The sequence below is a fragment of the Eulemur rufifrons genome, unplaced genomic scaffold, assembly GCF_041146395.1.
Source record: "Eulemur rufifrons isolate Redbay unplaced genomic scaffold, OSU_ERuf_1 scaffold_34, whole genome shotgun sequence".
NCBI lineage: Eukaryota > Metazoa > Chordata > Mammalia > Primates > Lemuridae > Eulemur > Eulemur rufifrons.
The window spans coordinates 1954489-1976052 of record NW_027182817.1 but is presented as its reverse complement, the minus strand read 5'-3'; positions in this window follow the sequence as shown (position 1 = coordinate 1976052).

Here is a 21564-nt window from a genome sequence, read left to right as displayed (position 1 = left end):
TCTAAGTATCATCCCACCACCATTTTTCCATTGTTTTAAAATGCAGGGAAATTTTGCAAGTTAGCATTATAATTAGTAGCTGGAGGGTACGGTTTTTTTTTGTGTGTGTCGTCGATGTGGATGTGTTGATCAGGCCCTCTGTCAGTTCGCTGGTTAGTTTTTATTATCCCCAGAGAGGAGAAGTGGGCATGTGTTTGGCAGGTTAAAGGGCGGATTCTGTTTCAGAGAATTAACGATGATCCCCATGGTCATCCCGTTCCTTTAATAATCCTTTACTTCATCAGCTGGAAATCCACCATGGTTCTATATACTCCTTTTGCGTGGGAACAGGTAAGTGGCTTTTTCCAAGAAGTATGCCGCAGAGCTTTTCAATTAACCAGTACGTTGAAATTTATTTGCAGGTGTTCAGCGTTTCACCATAATTGTGATAACGTTTGTTTGTGCCTCCTGATACCCGAGAAGGCTGCGACGGACATAACTATGCTGAAGAGTAGCTGACTTGGATTTGCCTATTTTTGTTAGTGAGGACTGACAAGAATCCATTCTTCTAAGTATCATCTCACCATCATTTTTCCATTGTTTAAAAATGCAGGAAAATTTTGCAAGATAGCATTATAATTAGTAGCTGGAGGCTACGGTGTTTTTTTTTTTTTTCCTGTCGGGTCGGTGTGGATGTGTTGGTCAGGCCCTCTGTCAGTTCGCTGGTTTGTTTTTATTATCCCCAGAGTGGAGAAGTGGGTATTAGTATGGCAGGTGAAAACTGCGGATCAGTTTCAGAGAATTAAACAGGATCGGCATGGTATCCCGTTCCTTTAAGAATCCTTTGCTTCATGAGCTTTTAATCCACCATGATTCTATATACTTCTCTATGCGTGGGCACAGGAAACTGGCTTGTTCCAAGAAGTATGCCTCAGAGCTTTTCAATTAACCAGTATGTGGAAAATCCTTTGCAGGTTTTCAGCGTTTCACCATAATTGGGATAACCTGTGTATGTGTCTCCTGAAACCAAATATGGCTGCTAAGGACATAACTATGATGAGGCGTAGCTGACTTGGTGTTGCCTATTTTTGTCAGTGGAGACTGACAAGAAGCCATTCTTCTAAGTATCATCCCACCATCATTTCTCCATTGTTTAAAAATGCAGGGAAATTTTGCAATTTGGCATTATAATTAGTAGCTGGAGGGTACTTTTTTTTTTGTGGGGTCGGTCAGGATGGGTGTTCAGGCCCTCTGTCAGATCGCTGGTTTGTTTTTATTATCCCCAGAGAAGAGTAGTGGGCATGTGTTTGGCAGGTGAAAAGTGCGGATTCTGTTTCAGAGAATTAAACAGGATCCGCATGGTCATCTCATTCCTTTAAGAATCCTTTGCTTCATCAGCTGGGATTCCACCATGTTTCTATATACTCCTCTATGCGTGGGCACAGTACCTGGCTTGTTCCAAGAAGTATGCTGGAGAGTTTTCAAATTAACCACTACGTTGAAAATTATTTGCAGGTTTTCAGCGTTTCACCATAATTTTGATAACGTTTGTATGTGCCTCCTGAAACCCAAGGAGGCTGCGACGGACATAACTATGCTGAGAAGTAGGTGACTTTGTGTTGCCTATTTTTGTTAGTGGAGACAGACAAGAAGCCATTTTCTAAGTATCATCCCATCACCATTTTTCCATTGTTTTAAAATGCAGGGAAATTTTGCAAGTTAGCATTCTAATTAGTAGCTGGAGGGTACGGTTTCTTTTTTGTGTGTGGTCGATGTGGATGGAGGGCTCAGGCCCTCTGTCAGTTCGCTGGTTAGTTTTTATTATCCCCAGAGAGGAGAAGTGGGCATGTGTTTGGCATGTGAAACGGCGGATTCTGTTTCAGAGAATTAACGATGATCCCCATGGTCATCCCGTTCCTTTAATAATCCTTTACTTCATCAGCTGGAAATCCACCATGGTTCTATATACTCCTCTTTGCGAGGGAACAGGTAACTGACTTGTTCCAAGAAGTATGCCGCAGAGCTTTTCAATTAACCAGTACGTTGAAAATTATTTGCAGGTGTTCAGCGTTTCACCATAATTGTGATAACGTTTGTTTGTGCCTCCTGAAACCCAAGATGGCTGCCACGAACATAACTATGCTGAGGCATAGCTGATTTGGTTTTGCCTATTTTTGTTAGTGGAGACTGACAAGAATCCATTCTTCTAAGTATCCTCTCACCATCATTTTTCCATTGTTTAAAAATGCAGGAAAATTTTGCAAATTAGCATTATTATTAGTAGCTGGAGGCTACGGTGTTTTTTTTTCCTGTGAGGTCGGTGTGGATGTGTTGGTCAAGCCCTCTGTCAGTTCGCTGGTTACTTTTTATTATCCCCAGAGAGGAGAAGTGGGCATGTGTTTGGCAGGTGAAAAGGGAGGATTCTGTTTCAGAGAATTAAGGATGATTCCCATGGTCATCCCGTTCCTTTAATAATCCTTTACTTAATCAGCTGGAAATCCACCATGGTTCTATATACTCCTCTTTGCGTGGGAACAGGTAACTGGCTTGTTCCAAGAAGTATGCCGCAGAGCTTTTGAATTAACCACTACGTTGAAAATTATTTGCAGGTGTTCATCGTTTCACCATAATTGTGATAACGTTTGTTTGTGACTCCTGAAACCGAAGAAGGGTGCGACGGACATAACTATGCTGAGGAGTAGCTGACTTGGTGTTGCCTATTTTTGTTAGTGGAGACTGACAAGAAGCCATTCTTCTAAGTATCATCCCACCATCATTTCTCCATTGTTTAAAAATGCAGGGAAATTTTGAAAATTGGCATTATAATTAGTAGCAGGAGGGTACTTTTTTTTTGTGGGGTCGGTCAGGATGGGTGTTCCGGCCCTCTGTCAGATCGCTGGTTTGTTTTTATTATCCCCGGAGAAGAGTAGTGGGCATGTGTTTGGCAGGTGAAAAGTGCGAATTCTGTTTCAGAAAATTAAACAGGATCCGCATGGTCATCTCCTTCCTTTAAGAATCCTTTGCTTCATCAGCTGGGATTCCACCATGTTTCTATATACTCCTCTATGCGTGGGCACAGGTACCTGGCTTGTTCCAAGAAGTATGCTGGAGAGTTTTCAAATTAACCAGTACGTTGAAAATTATTTGCAGGTTTTCAGCGTTTCACCATAATTTTTATAACGTTTGTATGTGCCTCCTGAAACCCAAGAAGGCTGCGACGGACATAACTATGCTGAGGAGTAGCTGACTTGGTGTTGCCTATTTTTGTTAGTGGAGACAGAGAAGAAGCCATTCTTCTAAGTATGATCCCACCACCATTTGTCCATTGTTTTAAAATGCAGGGAAATTTGGCAAGTTAGCATTATAATTAGGAGCTGGAGGGTACGGTTTTTATTTTGTGTGTGGTCGAAGTGGATGGGGGGGTCAGGCCCTCTGTCAGTTCGCTGGTTAGTTTTTATTCTCCCCAGAGAGGAGAAGTGGGCATGTGTTTGGCAGGTGAAAAGTTCGGATTCTGTTTCAGAGAATGAAACAGGATCCCCATGCTCATCCCGTTCCTTTAGGGAACTGTTGCTTCATCACCTGGGAATCCACCATGGTTCTATATACTCCTCTATTTTTGGGCACAGGTAACTGGCTTGTTCCAAGAAGTATGCCGCAGAGCTTTTCAATTAAGCAGTACGTTGAAAATTATTAGCAGGTTTTCAGCGTTTCACCATAATTTTGATAACGTTTGTGTGTGCCTCCTGAAACCGAAGAGGCTGCGACGGACATAACTATGCTGAGGAGTAGCTGACTTGGTGTTGCCTATTTTTGTTAGTGGAGACTGACAAGAAGCCATTCTTCTAAGTATCATCCCACCACCATTTTTCCATTGTTTTAAAATGCAGGGAAATTTTGCAAGTTAGCATAATAATTAGTAGCTGGAGGGAACGTTTTTTTTTTGTGTGTGGTCGATGTGGATGGGGGTGTCAGGCCCTCTGTCAGTTCGCTGGTTAGTTTTTATTATCCCCAGAGAGGAGAAGTGGGCATGTGTTTGGCAGGTGAAAAGGGCGGATTCTGTTTCAGAGAATTAACGATGATCCCCATGGTCATCCCGTTTTTTTAATAATCCTTTACTTCATCAGCTGGAAATCCACCATGGTTCTATATACTCCTCTTTGCGTGGGAACAGATAAGTGGCTTGTTCCAAGAAGTATGCCGCAGAGCTTTTCAATTAACTACAACGTTGAAAATTATTTGCAAGTGTTCAGCGTTTCACCATAATTGTGATAACGTTTGTTTGTGCCTCCTGAAACCCAAGAAGGCTGCGACGGACATAACTATGCTGAGGAGTAGCTGACTTGGTGTTGCCTATTTTTGTTAGTGGAGACTGACAAGAAGCCATTCTTCTAAGTATCATCCCACCACCATTTTTCCTTTGTTTTAAAATGCAGGGAAATTTTGCAAGTTAGTATTATAATTAGTAGCTGGAGGGTACGGTTTTTTTGTGTGTGTGGTCGAAGTGGATGGGGGGGTCAGGCCCTCTGTCAGTTCACTGGTTAGTTTTTATTCTCCCCAAAGAGGAAAGTGGGCATGTGTTTGGCAGGTGAAAAGTTCAGATTCTGTTTCAGAGAATGAAACAGGATCCGCATTCTCATCCCGTTCCTTTAGGAAACTTTTGCTTCATCAGCTGGGAATCCACCATGGTTCTATATACTCCTCTATGTTTGGGCACAGGTAACTGGCTTGTTCCAAGAAGTATGCCGCAGAGCTTTTCAATTAAGCAGTACGTTGAAAATTATTAGCAGGTTTTCAGCATTTCACCATAATTTTGATAACGTTTGTATGTGCCTCCTGAAACCGAAGAGGCTGCGACGGACATAACTATGCTGAGGAGTAGCTGACTTGGTGTTGCCTATTTTTGTTAGGGGAGACAGACAAGAAGCCATTCTTCTAAGTATCATCCCACCACCATTTTTCCATTGTTTTAAAATGCAGGGAAATTTTGCAAGTTAGCATTATAATTAGTAGCTGGAGGGTACGGTTTTTTTTTGTGTGTGGTCGATGTGGATGGGGGGGTCAGGTCCTCTGTCACTTCGCTGGTTAGTTTTTATTATCCCCAGAGAGGAGAAGTGGGCATGTGTTCGGCAGGTGAAAAGGGCGGATTCTGTTTCAGAGAATTAACGATGATCCCCATGGTTATCCCGTTCCTTTAATAATACTTTACTTCATCAGCTGGAAATCCACCATGGTTCTATATACTCCTCTTTGCGTGGGAACAGGTAACTGGCTTGTTCCAAGAAGTATGCTGTAGAGCTTTTCAATTAACCACTACGTTGAAAATTATTTGCAGGTGTTCAGCATTTCACCATAATTGTGATAACGTTTGTTTGTGCCTCCTGAAACCCAAGAAGGCTGCGACGGACATAACAATGCTGAGGAGTAGCTGACTTGGTGTTGCCTATTTTTGTTAGTGGAGACTGACAAGAAGCCATTCTTCTAAGTATCATCCCACCACCATTTTTCCATTGTTTTAAAATGCAGGGAAATTTTGCAAGTTAGCATTATAATTAGTAGCTGGAGGGTACGTTTTTTTTTTTTTGTGTGTGGTCGATTTCGTTCGGGGGGTCAGGCCCTCTGTCAGTTCGCTGGTTAGTTTTTATTATCCCCAGAGAGGTGAAGTGGGCATGTGTTTGGCAGGTGAAAAAGGCGGATTCTGTTTCAGAGAATTAACGATGATCCCCATGGTTATCCCGTTCCTTTAATAATCCTTTATTCATCAGCTGGAAATCCACCATGGTTCTCTATACTCCTCTTTGCGTGGGAACAGGTAACTGGCTTGTTCCAAGAAGTATGCCGCAGAGCTTTTCAATTAACCACTACGTTGAAAATTATTTGCAGGTGTTCAGCGTTTCACCATAATTGTGATAACGTTTGTTTGTGCCTCCTGAAACCCAAGAAGGCTGCAACGGACGTAACTAAGCTGAGGCCTAGCTGACTTGGTTTTGCCTATTTTTGTTAGTGGAGACTGACAAGAAGCCATTCTTCTAAGTATCATCCCACCATCATTTCTCCTTTGTTTAAAAATGCAGGGAAATTTTGCAAATTGGCATTATAATTAGTAGCTGGAGGGTACATTTTTTTTTGTGGGGTCGGTCAGGATGGGTGTTCAGCCCTCTGTCAGATCGCTGGTTTGTTTTTATTATCCCCAGAGAAGAGTAGTGGGCATGTGTTTGGCAGGTGAAAAGTGCGGATTCTGTTTCAGAGAATTAAACAGGATCCACATGGTCATCTCATTCCTTTAAGAATCCTTTGCTTCATCAGCTGGGATTCCACCATGTTTCTATATACTCCTCTATGTTTGGGCACAGGTAACTGGCTTGTTCCAAGAAGTATGCCGCAGAGCTTTTCAATTAAGCAGTACGTTTAAAATTATTAGCAGGTTTTCAGCGTTTCATCATAATTTTGATAACGTTTCTATGTGCCTCCTGAAAGCGAAGAGGCTGCGACGGACATAACTATGCTGAGGAGTAGCTGACATGGTGTTGCCTATTTTTGTTAGTGGAGACAGACAAGAAGCCATTCTTCTAAGTATCATCCCACCGCCATTTTTCCATTGTTTTAAAATGCAGGGAAATTTTGCAAGTTAGCATAATAATTAGTAGCTGGAGGGTACGGTTTTTTTTTTGTGTGTGGTCGATGTGGATGGGGGTGTCAGGCCCTCTGTCAGTTCGCTGGTTAGTTTTTATTATCCCCAGAGAGGTGAAGTGGGCATGTGTTTGGCAGGTGAATAGGGCGGGTTCTGTTTCAGAGAATTAACGATGATCCCCATGGTCATCCCGTTCCTTTAATAATCCTTTACTTCATCAGCTGGAAATCCACCATGGTTCTATATACTCCTCTTTGCGTGGGAACAGGTAACTGGCTTGTTCCAAGAAGTATGCCGCAGAGCTTTTCAATTAACCACTACGTTGAAAATTATTTGCAAGTGTTCAGCGTTTCACCATAATTGTGAAAACGTTTGTTTGTGCCTCCTGAAACCCAAGAAGGTTGCGACGGACATAACTATGCTGAGGAGTAGCTGACTTGGTGTTGCCTATTTTTGTTAGTGGAGACTGACAAGAAGCCATTCTTCTAAGTATCATCCCACCACCATTTTTCCATTGTTTTAAAATGCAGGGAAATTTTGCAAGTTAGCATTATAATTAGTAGCTGGAGGGTACGGTTTTTTTTTGTGTGTGGTCGAAGTGGATGGGGGGGTCAGGCCCTCTGTCAGTTCGCTGGTTAGTTTTTATTCTCCCCAGAGAGGAGAAGTAGGCATGTGTTTGGCAGGTGAAAAGTTCGGATTCTGTTTCAGAGAATGAACAGGATCCGCATTCTCATCCCGTTCCTTTAGGAAACTTTTGCTTCATTAGCTGGGAATCCACCATGGTTCTATATACTCCTCTATGTTTGGGCACAGGTAACTGGCTTGTTCCAAGAAGTATGCCGCAGAGCTTTTCAATTAAGCAGTACGCTGAAAATTATTAGCAGGTTTTCAGCCTTTGACCATAATTTTGATAACGTTTGTATGTGCCTCCTGAAACCGAAGAGGCTGCGACGGACATAACTATGCTGAGGAGTAGCTGACTTGGTGCTGACTATTTTTGTTAGTGGAGACAGACAAGAAGCCATTCTTCTAAGTATCATCCCACCACCATTTTTCCATAGTTTTAAAATGCAGGGAAATTTTGCAATTAGCATTATAATTAGTAGCTGGAGGGTACGGTTTTTTTTTGTGTGTGGTCGATGTGGATGGGGGGTCAGGCCCTCTGTCAGTTCGCTGGTTAGTTTTTATTATCCCCAGAGAGGAGAAGTGGGCATGTGTTTGGCAGGTGAAAAGGGCGGATTCTGTTTCAGAGAATTAACGATGAGCCCCATGGTCATCCCGTTCCTTTAATAATCCTTTACTTCATCAGCTGGAAATCCACCATGGTTCTATATACTCCTCTTTGCGTGGGAACAGGTAACTGGCTTGTTCCAAGAAGTATGCCGCAGAGCTTTTCAATTAACCACACGTTGAAAATTATTTGCAAGTGTTCAGCGTTTCACCATAATTGTGATAACGTTTCTTTGTGCCTCCTGAAACCCAAGAAGGCTGCGACGGACATAACTATGCTGAGCAGTAGCTGACTTGGTGTTGCCTATTTTTGTTAGTGGAGACAGACAAGAAGCCATTCTTCTAAGTATCATCCCACCACCATTTTTCCATTGTTTTAAAATGCAGGGAAATTTTGCAAGTTAGCATTATAATTAGTACCTGGAGGGTACGGTTTTTTTTTGTGTGTGGTCGATGTGGATGGGGGTGTCAGGCCCTCTGTCACTTCGCTGGTTAGTTTTTATTATCCCCAGAGAGGAGAAGTGGGCATGTGTTCGGCAGGTGAAAAGGGCGGATTCTGTTTCAGAGAATTAACGATGATCCCCATGGTTATCCCGTTCCTTTAATAATCCTTTACTTCATCAGCTGGAAGTCCACAATGGTTCTCTATACTCCTCTTTGCGTGGGAACAGGTAACTGGCTTGTTCCAAGAAGTATGCCGCAGAGCTTTTCAATTAACCACTACGTTGAAAATTATTTGCAGGTGTTCAGCGTTTCACCATAATTGTGATAACGTTTGTTTGTGCCTCCTGAAACCCAAGAAGGCTGCGACGGACATAACTATGCTGACGAGTAGCTGACTTGGTGTTGCCTATTTTTGTTAGTGGAGACAGACAAGAAGCCATTCTTCTAAGTATCATCCCACCACCATTTTTCCATTGTTTTAAAAGGCAAGGAAATTTTGCAAGTTAGCATTATAATTAGTAGCTGGAGGGTATTTTTTTTTGTGTGTGTGTGGTCGATGTGGATGGGGTGGTCAGGCCCTCTGTCAGTTCGCTGGTTAGTTTTTATTATCCCTAGAGAGGAGAAGTGGGCATGTGTTTGGCAGGTCAAAAGGGCGGATTCTGTTTCAGAGAATTAAGGATGATCCCCATGGTCATCCCGTTCCTTTAATAATCCTTTACTTCATCAGCTGGAAATCCACCATGGTTCTCTATACTCCTCTTTGCGTGGGAACAGGTAACTGGCTTGTTCCAAGAAGTATGCCGCAGAGCTTTTCAATTAACCACTACGTTGAAAATTATTTGCAGGTGCTCAGCGTTTCACCATAATTGTGATAACGTTTGTTTGTGCCTCCTGAAACCCAAGATGGCTGCCAGGAACATAACTATGCTGAGGCGTAGCTGACTTGGATTTGCCTATATTTGTTAGTGAGGACTGACAAGAATCCATTCTTCTAAGTATCATCTCACCATCATTTTTCCATTGTTTAAAATTGCAGGAAAATTTGGCTAGTTAGCATTATAATTAGTAGCTGGAGGCTACGGTGTTTTTTTTTTTTTTTTTCCTGTGGGGTCGGTGTTGATGTGTTGGTCAGGCCCTCTGTTAGTTCGCTGGTTTGTTTTTATTATCCCCAGACAGGAGAAGTGGGTATTAGTATGGCAGGTGAAAACTGCGGATCTGTTTCAGAGAATTAAACAGTATCCGCATGGTAATCCCGTTCTTTTAAGAATCCTTTGCTTCATGAGCTGGGAATCCACCATGGTTCTATATACTTCTCTATGCGTGGGCACAGGAAACTGGCTTGTTCCAAGAAGTATGCCTCAGAGCTTTTCAATTAACCACTATGTTGAAAATCCTTTGCAGGTTCAGCATTTCACCATAATTATGATAACGTGTGTATGTGCCTGCTGAAACCAAATATGGCTGCTACGGACATAACTATGCCGAGGCGTAGCTGACTTGGTGTTGCCTATTTATGTTAGTTGAGACAGACAAGAAGCCATTCTTCTAAGTATCATCCCACCACCATTTTTCCATTGTTTTAAAATGCAGGGAAATTTTGCAAGTTAGCATTATAATTAGTAGCTGGAGGGTACGGTTTTTTTTTTCTGTGTGGTGGATGTGGATGCGGGCTCAGGCACTCTGTCAGTTCGCCGGTTAGTTTTTATTATCCCCAGAGAGGAGAAGTGGGCATGTGTTTGGCAGGTGAAAAGTTCGGATTGTGTTTCAGAGAATGAAACAGGATCCGCATGCTCATCCCGTTCCTTTAGGAAACTTTTGCTTCATCAGCTGGGAATCCACCATGGTTCTATTTACTCCTCTATGTGTGGGCACAGGTAACTGGCTTGTTCCAAGAAGTATGCCGCAGAGCTTTTCAATTAAGCAGTACGTTGAAAATTATTTGCAGGTTTTCAGCGTTTTACCATAATTCTTATAAGGTTTGTATGTGTCTCCTGAAACCCATCATGGCTGCCACGGACATAAGAATGATGAAGCGTAGCTGACTTCGTGTTGCCGATTTTTCTTATTGGAGACTGACAAGAAGCCATTCTTCTAAGTATCATCCCACCATCATTTTTCCATTGTTTAAAAATGCAGGGAAATTTTGAAAGTTATCATTATAATTAGTAGCTGGAGGGTACTTTTTTTTTTTTTTGTGGGGTCAGTGTGGATGGGTTGGTCAGGCCAACAGTCAATTCACTGGTTTGTTTTTATTATCCCCAGAGAGGAGAAGTGGGCATGTGTTTGGCAGGTGAAAAGTGCGGATTCTGTTTCAGAGAATTAAACAGGATCCGCACAGTCATCTTATTCCTTTAAGAATCCTTTGCTTGATCAGCTGGGATTCCACCATGTTTCCATGTACTCCACTATGCGTGGGCACAGGTACCTGGCTTGTTCCAAGAAGTATGCTGGAGAGTTTTCAAATTAACCAGTACGTTGAAATTTATTTGCAGCTTTTCATCGTTTCACCATAATTTTGATAACGTTTGTATGTGCCTCCCGAAACGGAAGAAGGCTGTGACGGAAATAACAATGCTGAGGAGTAGCTGACTTGGTTTTGCCTATTTTTGTTAGTGGAGACAGACAAGAAGCCATTCTTCTAAGTATCATCCCACCACCATTTTTCCATTTTTTTAAAATGCAGGGAAATTTTGCAAGTTAGCATTATAATTAGTAGCTAGACGGTACGGTTTTTTTTTGTGTGTGGTCCATGTGGATGGGGGGGTCAGGCCCTCTGTCAGTTCGCTGGTTACTTTTTATTATCCCCAGAGAGGAGAAGTGGGCATGTGTTTTGCAGGTGAAAATGGCGGATTCTGTTTCAGAGAATTAACGATGATCCCCATGGTCATCCCGTTTTTTTAATAATCGTTTACTTCATCAGCTGGAAATCCACCATGGTTCTATATACTTCTCTTTGCATGGGAACAGGTAAGTGGCTTGTTCCAAGAAGTATGCCGCAGAGCTTTTGAATTAACCACTACGTTGAAAATTATTTGCAGGTGTTCAGCGTTTCACCATAATTGTGATAGCGTTTGTTTGTGCCTCCTGAAACTCAAGATGGCTGCCACGAACATAACTATGCTGAGGCGTAGCTGACTTGGTTTTGACTATTTTTGTTAGTGGAGACTGACAAGAATCCATTCTTCTAAGTATCATCTCACCATCATTTTTCCATTGTTTAAAAATGCAGGAAAATTTTCCAAGTTAGCATTATAATTAGTAGCTGAAGGATACGGTGTTTTTTTTTTTTTTTTCCTGTGGGGTCGGTGTGGATGTGTTCGTCAGGCCCTGTGTCAGTTCGCTGGTTTGTTTTTATTATCCCCAGAGAGGAGAAGTGGGTATTAGTATGGCAGGTGAAAACTGCGGATCTGTTTCAGAGAATTAAACCTGGCTTGTTCCAAGAAGTATGCTGGAGAGTTTTCAAATTATCCAGTACGTTGAAAATTATTTGCAGGTGTTCAGCGTTTCACCATAATTGTGATAACGTTTGTATGTGCCTCCTGAAACCCAAGAAGGCTGCGACGGACATAACTATGCTGAGGAGTAGCTGACTTGGTGTTGCCTATTTTTGTTAGTGGAGACTGACAAGAAGCCATTCTTCTAAGTATCATCCCACCACCATTTTTCCATTGTTTTAAAAGGCAGGAAAATTTTGCAAGTTAGCATTATTAATAGTAGCTGGAAGGTACGGTTTTTTTTTTGTGTGTGGTCGATGTGGATGGGGGGGGTCAGGCCCTCTGTCAGTTCGCTGGTTAGTTTTTATTATCCCCAGAGAGGAGAAGTGGGCATGTGTTTGGCAGGTGAAAAGGGCGGATTCTGTTTCAGAGAATTAACGATGATCCCCATGGTCATCCCGTTCCTTTAATAATCCTTTACTTCATAAGCTGGAAATCCACCATGGTTCTATATACTCCTCTTTGCGTGGGAACAGGTAACTGGCTTGTTCCAAGAAGTATGCCGCAGAGCTTTTCAATTAACCACTACGTTGAAAATTATTTGCAGGTGTTCAGCGTTTCACCATAATTGTTATAACGTTTTTTTGTGCCTCCTGAAACCCAAGAAGGCTGCGACGGACATAACTATGCTGAGGAGTAGCTGACGTGGTTTTACCTATTTTTGTCAGTGGAGACTGACAAGAAGCCATTCTTCTAAGTATCATCCCACCATAATTTCTCCATTGTTTAAGAATGCAGGGAAATTTTGCAAATTGGCATTATAATTAGTAGCTGAAGGGTACTTTTTTTCTGTGGAGTCGATCAGGATGTGTGTTCAGGCCCTCTGTCAGAACGCTGGTTTCTTTTCATTATCCCCAGAGAGGAGAAGTGGGCAAGTGTTTGGCAGGTGAAAAGGGCAGATTCTGTTTCAGAGAATTAACGATGATCCCCATGGTCATCCCGTTCCTTTAATAATCCTTTACCTCATCAGCTGGAAATCCACCATGGTTCTATATACTCCTCTTTGCGTGGGAACAGGTAACTGGCTTGTTCCAAGAAGTATGCCGCAGAGCTTTTCAATTAACCACTACGTTGAAAATTATTTGCAGGTGTTCAGCATTTCACCATAATTGTGATAACGTTTGTTTGTGCCTCCTGAAACCCAAGACGGCTGCGACGAACATAACTATGCTGAGGAGTAGCTGACTTGGTGTTGCCTATTTTTGTTAGTGGAGACTGACAAGAAGCCATTCTTCTAAGTATCATCCCATCACCATTTTTCCATTGTTTTAAAATGCAGGGAAATTTTGCAAGTTAGCATTATAATTAGTAGCTGGAGGGTACGGTTTTTTTGTGTGTGTGTGTTCGATGTGGATGTGGGGGTCAGGCCCTCTGTCAGTTCGCTGGTTAGTTTTTATTATCCCCAGAGAGGAGAAGTGGGCATCTGTTTGGCAGGTGAAAAGGGCGGATTCTGTTTCAGAGAATTAACGATGATCCCCATGGTCATCCCGTTCCTTTAATAATCCTTTACTTCATCAGCTGGAAATCCACCATGGTTCTATATACTCCTCTTTGCGTGGGAACAGGTAACCGGCTTGTTCCAAGAAGTATGCCGCAGAGCTTTTCAATTAACCACTACGTTGAAAATTATTTGCAGGTGTTCAGCGTTTCACCATAATTGTGATAACGTTTGTTTGTGCCTCCTGAAACCCAAGAAGGCTGCGACGGACATAACTATGCTGAGGCGTAGCTGACTTGGTTTTGCCTATTTTTGTTAGTGGAGACTGACAAGAATCAATTCTTCTAAGTATGATCTCACCATCATTTTTCCATTGTTTAAAAATGCAGGAAAATTTTGCAAGTTAGCATTATAATTAGTAGCTGGAGGCTACGGTGTTTTTTTTTTTTTTTCCTGTGGGGTCAGTGTGGATGTGTTGGTCAGGCCCTCTGTCAGTTCGCTGGTTTGTTTTTATTATCCACAGAGATTAGAAGTGGGTATTAGTATGGCAGGTGAAAACTGCGGATCTGTTTCAGAGAATTAAACAGGATCCGCCTGGTAATCCCGTTCCTTTAAGAATCCTTTGCTTCATTAGCTGGGATTCCACCATGTTTCTATATACTCCTCTATGTGTGGGCACAGGTACCTGGCTTGTTCCAAGAAGTATGCTGGAGAGTTTTCAAATTAACCAGTACGTTGAAAATTATTTGCAGGTTTTCAGCGTTTCACCATAATTGTGATAACGTTTGTTTGTGCCTCCTGAAACCCAAGAAGGCTGCGACGGACATAACTATGCTGAGGAGTAGCTGACTTGGTGTTGCCTATTTTTGTTAGTGGAGACTGACAAGAAGCCATTCTTCTAAGTATCATCCCACCACCATTTTTCCATTGTTTTAAAATGCAGGGAAATTTTGCAAGTTAGCATTATAATTAATAGCTGGAGGGTACGGTTTTTTTTTTGTGCGTGGTTGATGTGGATGGGGGGGTCAGGCCCTCTGTCAGTTCGCTGGTTAGTTTTTATTATCCCCAGAGAGGAGCAGTGGGCATGTGTTTGGCAGGTGAAAAGGGTGGATTCCGTTTCAGAGAATTAACGATTATCCCCATGGTCATCCCGTTCCTTTAATAATCCTTTACTTCATCAGCTGGAAATCCACTATGGTTCTATATACTCCTCTATGCGTGGGCACAGGAAACTGGCTTGTTCCAAGAAGTATGCCTCAGAGCTCTTCAATTAACCAGTATGTTGAAAATCCTTTGCAGGTTCAGCGTTTCACCATAATTATGATAACGTGTGTATGTGCCTGCTGAAACCAAATATGGCTGCTACGGACATAACTATGCCGAGGCGTAGCTGACTTGGTGTTGCCTACTTTTGTCAGTGGAGACTGACAAGAAGCCATTCTTCTAAGTATCATCCCACCATCATTTCCCCATTGTTTAAAAATGCAGGGAAATTTTGCAATTTGGCATTATAATTAGTAGCTGGAGGGTACTTTTTTTTTTGTGGGGTCGGTCAGGATGGGTGTTCAGGCCCTCTGTCAGATCGCTGGTTTGTTTTTATTATCCCCAGAGAAGAGTAGTGGGCATGTGTTTGGCAGGTGAAAAGTGCGGATTCTGTTTCAGAGAATTAAACAGGATCCGCATGGTCATCTCATTCCTTTAAGAATCCTTTCTTCATCAGCTGGGATTCCACCATGTTTCTATATACTCCTCTATGCGTGGGCACAGGTACCTGGCTTGTTCCAAGAAGTATGCTGGAGAGTTTTCAAATTAACCTGCACGTTGAAAATTATTTGCAGGTTTTCAGCGTTTCACCATAATTTTGATAACGTTTGTATGTGCCTCCTGAAATCCAAGAAGGCTGCGACGGACATAACTATGCTGAGGAGTAGCTGACTTGGTGTTGCCTATTTTTGTTAGTGGAGACAGATAAGAAGCCATTCTTCTAAGTATCATCCCACCACCATTTTTCCATTGTTTTAAAATGCAGGGATATTTTGCAAGGTAGCATTATAATTAGTAGCTGGAGGGTACGGTTTTTTTTTTTTGTGTGTGGTCGATGTGGATGGGGGGGTCAGGCCCTCTGTCAGTTCGCTGGTTAGTTTTTATTATCCCCAGAGAGGAGAAGTGGGCATGTGTTTGGCAGGTCAAAAGGACGGATTCTGTTTCAGAGAATTAACGATGATCCCCATGGTCATCCCGTGAGGTTAATAATCCTTTACTTCATCAGCTGGAAATCCACCATGGATCTATATACTCCTCTTTGCGTGGGAACAGGTAACTGGCTTGTTCCAAGAAGTATGCCGCAGAGCTTTTCAATTAACCACTACGTTGAAAATTACTTGCAGGTGTTCAGCGTTTCACCATAATTGTGATAAGGTTTGTTTCTGCCTCCTGAAACCCAAGAAGGCTGCGACGGACATAACGATGCTGAGTCGTATGTGACTTGGTTTTGCCTATTTTTGTTAGTGGAGACTGACAAGAATCCATTCTTCTAAGTATCATGTCACCATCATTTTTCCATTGTGTAAAAATGCAGGAAAATTTTGCAAGTTAGCATTATAATTAGTAGCTGGAGGCTACGGTGTTTTTTTTTTTTTTTTTCCTGTGGGGTCGGTGTGGATGTGTTGGTCAGGCCCTCTGTCAGTTCGCTGGTTTGTTTTTATTATCCCCAGAGAGGAGAAGTGGGTATTAGTATGGCAGGTGAAAACTGCGGAACTCTTTCAGAGAATTAAACAGGATCCGCATGGTAATCCCGTTCCTTTAAGAATCCTTTCCTTCATCAGCTGGGAATCCACCATGATTCTATATACTTCTCTATGCGTGGGGTAAGGAAACTGGCTTGTTCCAAGAAGTATGCCTCAGAGCTTTTCAATTAACCAGTATGTTGAAAATCCTTTGCAGGTTTTCAGCGTTTCACCATAATTGTGATAACCTGTGTATGTGTCTCCTGAAACCAAATATGGCTGCTACGGACATAACTATGCTGAGGCGTAGCTGACTTGGTGTTGCCTATTTTTGTCAGTGGAGACTGACAAGAAGCCATTCTTCTAAGTATCATCCCACCACCATTTTTCCATTGTTTTAAAATGCAGGGAAATGTTGCAAGTTAGCATTATAATTAGTAGCTGGAGGGTACGGTTTCTTTTTTGTGTGTGGTCGATGTGGATGGGGTGGTCAGGCCCTCTGTCAGTTCGCTGGTTAGTTTTTATTATCCCCAGAGAGGAGAAGTGGGCATGTGTTTGGCAGGTGAAACGGCGGATTCTGTTTCAGAGAATTAACGATGATCCCCATGGTCATCCCGTTCCTTTAATAATCCTTTACTTCATCAGCTGGAAATCCACCATGGTTCTATATACTCCTCTTTGCGTGGGAACAGGTAACTGACTTGTTCCAAGAAGTATGCCGCAGAGCTTTTCAATTAACCACTACGTTGAAAATTAATTGCAGGTGTTCAGCGTTTCACCATAATTGTGATAACGTTTGTTTCTGCCTCCTGAAACCCAAGAAGGCTGCGACGGACATAACTATGCTGAGGAGTAGCTGACTTGGTGTTGCCTATTTTTGTTAGTGGAGAGTGACAAGAAGCCATTCTTCTAAGTATCATCCCACCACCATTTTTCCATTGTTTTAAAATGCAGGGAAATTTTGCAAGTTAGCATTATAATTAGTAGCTGCAGGGTACGGTTTTATTTTTTGTGTGGTCGATGTGGATGGGGGGGTCAGGCCCTCTGTCAGTTCGCTGGTTAGTTTTTATTATCCCCAGAGAGGAGAAGTGGGCATGTGTTTGGCAGGTGAAAAGGGCGGATTCTGTTTCAGAGAATTAACGATGATCCCCATGGTCATCCCGTTCCTTTAATAATCCTTTACTTCATCAGCTGGAAATCCACCATGGTTCTATATACTCCTCTTTGCGTGGGAACAGGTAACTGGCTTGTTCCAAGAAGTATGCCGCAGAGCTTTTCAATTAACCACTACGTTGAAAATTATTTGCAGGTGTTCAGCGTTTCACCATAATTGTGATAACGTTTGTTTGTGCCTCCTGGAACCCAAGATGGCTGCCACGAACATAACGATGCTGAGGCATAGCTGACTTGGTTTTGCCTATTTTTGTTAGTGGAGACTGACAAGAATCCATTCTTCTAAGTATCCTCTCACCATCATTTTTCCATTGTTTAAAAATGCAGGAAAATTTTGCAAGTTAGCATTATTATTAGTAGCTGGAGGCTACGGTGTTTTTTTTTTTTTTTCCTGTGGGGTCGGTGTGGATGTGTTGGTCAGGCCCTCTGTCAGTTCGCTGGTTTGTTTTTATTATCCCCACAGAGGAGAAGGGGGTATTAGTATGGCAGGTGAAAACTGCTGATCAGTTTCAGAGAATTAAACAGGATCCGCATGGTAATCCCGTTCCTTTAAGAATCCTTTGCTTCATGAGCTGGGAATCCACCATGATTCTATATACTTCTCTATGCGTGGGCACAGGAAACTGGCTTGTTCCAAGAAGTATGCCTAAGAGCTTTTCAATTAACCAGTATGTTGAAAATCCTTTGCAGGTTTTCAGCGTTTCACCATAATTGTGATAACGTGTTTATGTGCCTACTGAAACCAAATATGGCTGCTACGGACATAACTATGCTGAGGCGTAGCTAACTTGTTGTTGCCTATTTTTGTTAGTGGAGACTGACAAGAAGCTATTCTTCTAAGTATCATCCCACCACCATTTCTCCATTGTTTTAAAATGCAGGGAAATTTTGCAAATTGGCATTATAATTAGTAGCTGGAGGGCACTTTTTTTTTTGTGGGGTCGGTCAGGATGGGTGTTCAGGCCCTCTGTCAGATCGCTGGTTTGTTTTTATTATCCCCAGAGAAGAGTAGTGGGCATGTGTTTGGCAGGTGAAAAGCGCGGATTCAGTTTCAGAGAAATAAACAGGATCCGCATGGTCATCTCATTCCTTTAAGAATCCTTTGCTTCATCAGCTGGGATTCCACCATGTTTCTATATACTCCTCTATGCGTGGGCACAGGTACCTGGCTTGTTCCAAGAAGTATGCTGGAGAGTTTTCAAATTAACCAGTACGTTGAAAATTATTTGCAGGTTTTCAGCGTTTCACCATAATTGTGATAACGTTTGTATGTGCCTCCTGAAACCCAAGAAGGCTGCGACGGCCATAACTATGCTGAGGAGTAGCTGACTTGGTGTTGCCTATTTTTGTTAGTGGAGACAGACAAGAAGCCATTCTTCTAAGTATCATCCCACCACCATTTTTCCATTGTTTTAAAATGCAGGGAAATTTTGCAAGTTAGCATTATAATTAGTAGCTGGAGAGTACGTTTGTTTTTTATGTGTGGTCGATGTGGATGGGGGGGTCAGGTCCTCTGTCAGTGCGCTGGTTAGTTTTTATTATCTCCAGAGAGGTGAAGTGGGCATGTGTTCGGCAGGTGAAAAGGGCGGATTCTGTTTCAGAGAATTAACGATGATCCCCATGGTCATCCCGTTCCTTTAATAATCCTTTACTTCATCAGCTGGAAATCCACCATGGTTCTATATACTCCTCTTTGCGTGGGAACAGGTAACTGGCTTGTTCCAAGAAGTATGCCGCAGAGCTTTTCAATTAACCAGTACGTTGAAAATTATTTGCAGGTGTTCAGCGTTTCACCATAATTGTGATAACGTTTGTTTGTGCCTCCTGAAACCCAAGAAGGCTGCGACGGACATAACTATGCTGAAGAGTAGCTGACTTGGTGTAGCCTATTTTTGTTAGTGGAGACTGACAAGAAGCCATTCTTCTAAGTATCATCCCACCACCATTTTTCCATTGTTTTAAAATGCAGGGAAATTTTGCAAGTTAGCATTATAATTAGTAGCTGGAGGGTACATTTTTTTTTTTATGTGTGGTCGATGTGGATGGGGGGGTCAGGCGCTCTGTGAGTTCGATGGTTAGTTTTTATTATCCCCAGAGAGGAGAAGTGGGCATGTGTTTGGCAGGTGAAAGGGCGGATTTTGTTTCAGAGAATTAACGATGATCCCCATGGTCATCCCGTTCCTTTAATACTCCTTAACTTCATCAGCTGGAAATCCACCATGGTTCTATATACTCCTCTTTGCGTGGGAACAGGTAACTGGCTTGTTCCAAGAAGTATGCCGCAGAGCTTTTCATTTATCCAGTACCTTGAAAATTATTTGCAGGTGTTCAGCGTTTCACCATAATTGTGATAACGTTTGTTTGTGCCTCCTGAAACCCAAGAAGGCTGCGACGGACATAACTATGCTGAGGAGTAGCTGACTTGGTGTTGCCTATTTTTGTTAGTGGAGACTGACAAGAAGCCATTCTTCTAAGTATCATCCCACCACCATTTCTCCATTGCTTTAAAATGCAGGGAAATTTTGCAAATTGGCATTATAATTAGTAGCTGGAGGGTACTTTTTTTTTTGTGGGGTCGGTCAGGATGGGTGTTCAGGCCCTCTGTCAGATCGCTGGTTTGTTTTTATTATCCCCAGAGAAGAGTAGTGGGCATGTGTTTGGCAGGTGAAAAGGGCGGATTCTGTTTCAGAGAATTAACGATGATCCCCATGGTCATCCCGTGACGTTAATAATCCTTTACTTCATCAGCTGGAAATCCACCATGGTTCTATATACTCCTCTTTGTGTGGGAACAGGTAACTGGCTTGTTCCAAGAAGTATGCCGCAGAGCTTTTCAATTAACCACTACGTTGAAAATTATTTGCAGGTGTTCAGCATTTCACCATCATTGTGATAACGTTTGTTTGTGCCTCCTGAAACCCAAGAAGGCTGCGACGGACATAACTATGCTGAGGCGTAGGTGACTTGGTTTTGCCTATTTTTGTTAGTGGAGACTGACAAGAATCCATTCTTCTAAGTATCATCTCACCATCATTTTTCCATTGTTTAAAAATGCAGGAAAATTTTGCAAGTTAGCATTATAATTAGTAGCTGGAGGCTACGGTGTTTTTTTTTTTTTTTCCCTTGGGGTCGGTGTGGATGTGTTGGTCAGGCCCTCTGTCAGTTCGCTGGTTTGTTTTTATTATCCCCAGACAGGAGAAGTGAGTATTAGTATGGCAGGTGAAAACTGCGGATCTGTTTGAGAAAATTAAACAGGATCCGCATGGTAATCCTGTTCTTTTAAGAACCCTTTGCTTCATGAGCTGGGAATCCACCAGGGTTCTATATACTTCTCTATGCGTGGGCACAGGAAACTGGCTTGTTCCAAGAAGTATGCCTAAGAGCTTTTCAATTAACCAGTATGTTGAAAATCCTTTGCAGGTTCAGCGTTTCACCATAATTATGATAACGTGTGTATGTGCCTGCTGAAACCAAATATGGCTGCTACGGACATAACTATGCTGAGGCGTAGCTGACTTGGTGTTGCCTATTTTTGTCAGTGGAGACTGACAAGAAGCCATTCTTCTAAGTATCATCCCACCATCATTTCTCCATTGTTTAAAAATGCAGGGAAATTTTGCAAATTGGCATTATAATTAGTAGCTGGAGGGCACTTTTTTTTTTGTGGGGTCGGTCAGGATGGGTGTTCAGGCCCTCTGTCAGATCGCTGGTTTGTTTTTATTATCCCCAGAGAAGAGTACTGGGCATGTGTTTGGCAGGTGAAAAGTGCGGATTCTGTTTCAGAGAATTAAACAGGATCCGCATGGTCATCTCATTCCTTTAGGAATCCTTTGCTTCATCAGCTGGGATTCCACCATGTTTCTATATACTCCTCTATGCGTGGGCACAGGTACCTGGCTTGTTCCAAGAAGTATGCTGGAGAGTTTTCAAATTAACCAGTACGTTGAAAATTATTTGCAGGTTTTCAGCGTTTCACCATAATTTTGATAAAGTTTGTATGTGCCTCCTGAAACCCAAGGAGGCTGCGACGGACATAACTATGCTGAGGAGTAGCTGACTTGGTGTTGCCTATTTTTGTTAGTGGAGAAAGACAAGAAGCCATTCTTCTAAGTTTCATCCCACCACCATTTTTCCATTGTTTTAAAATGCAGGGAAATTTTGCAAATTAGCATTATATTTAGTAGCTGGAGGGTACGGTTTCTTTTTTGTGTGTGGTCGATGTGGATGAGGGGGTCAGGCCCTCTGTCAGTTCGCTGGTTAGTTTTTATTATCCCCAGGGAGGAGAAGTGGGCATGTGTTTGGCAGGTGAAACGGCGGATTCTGTTTCAGAGAATTAACGATGATCCCCATGGTCATCCCGTTCCTTTAATAATCCTTTACTTCATCAGCTGGAAATCCATCATGGTTCTATATACTCCTCTTTGCGTGGGAACAGGTAACTGACTTGTTCCA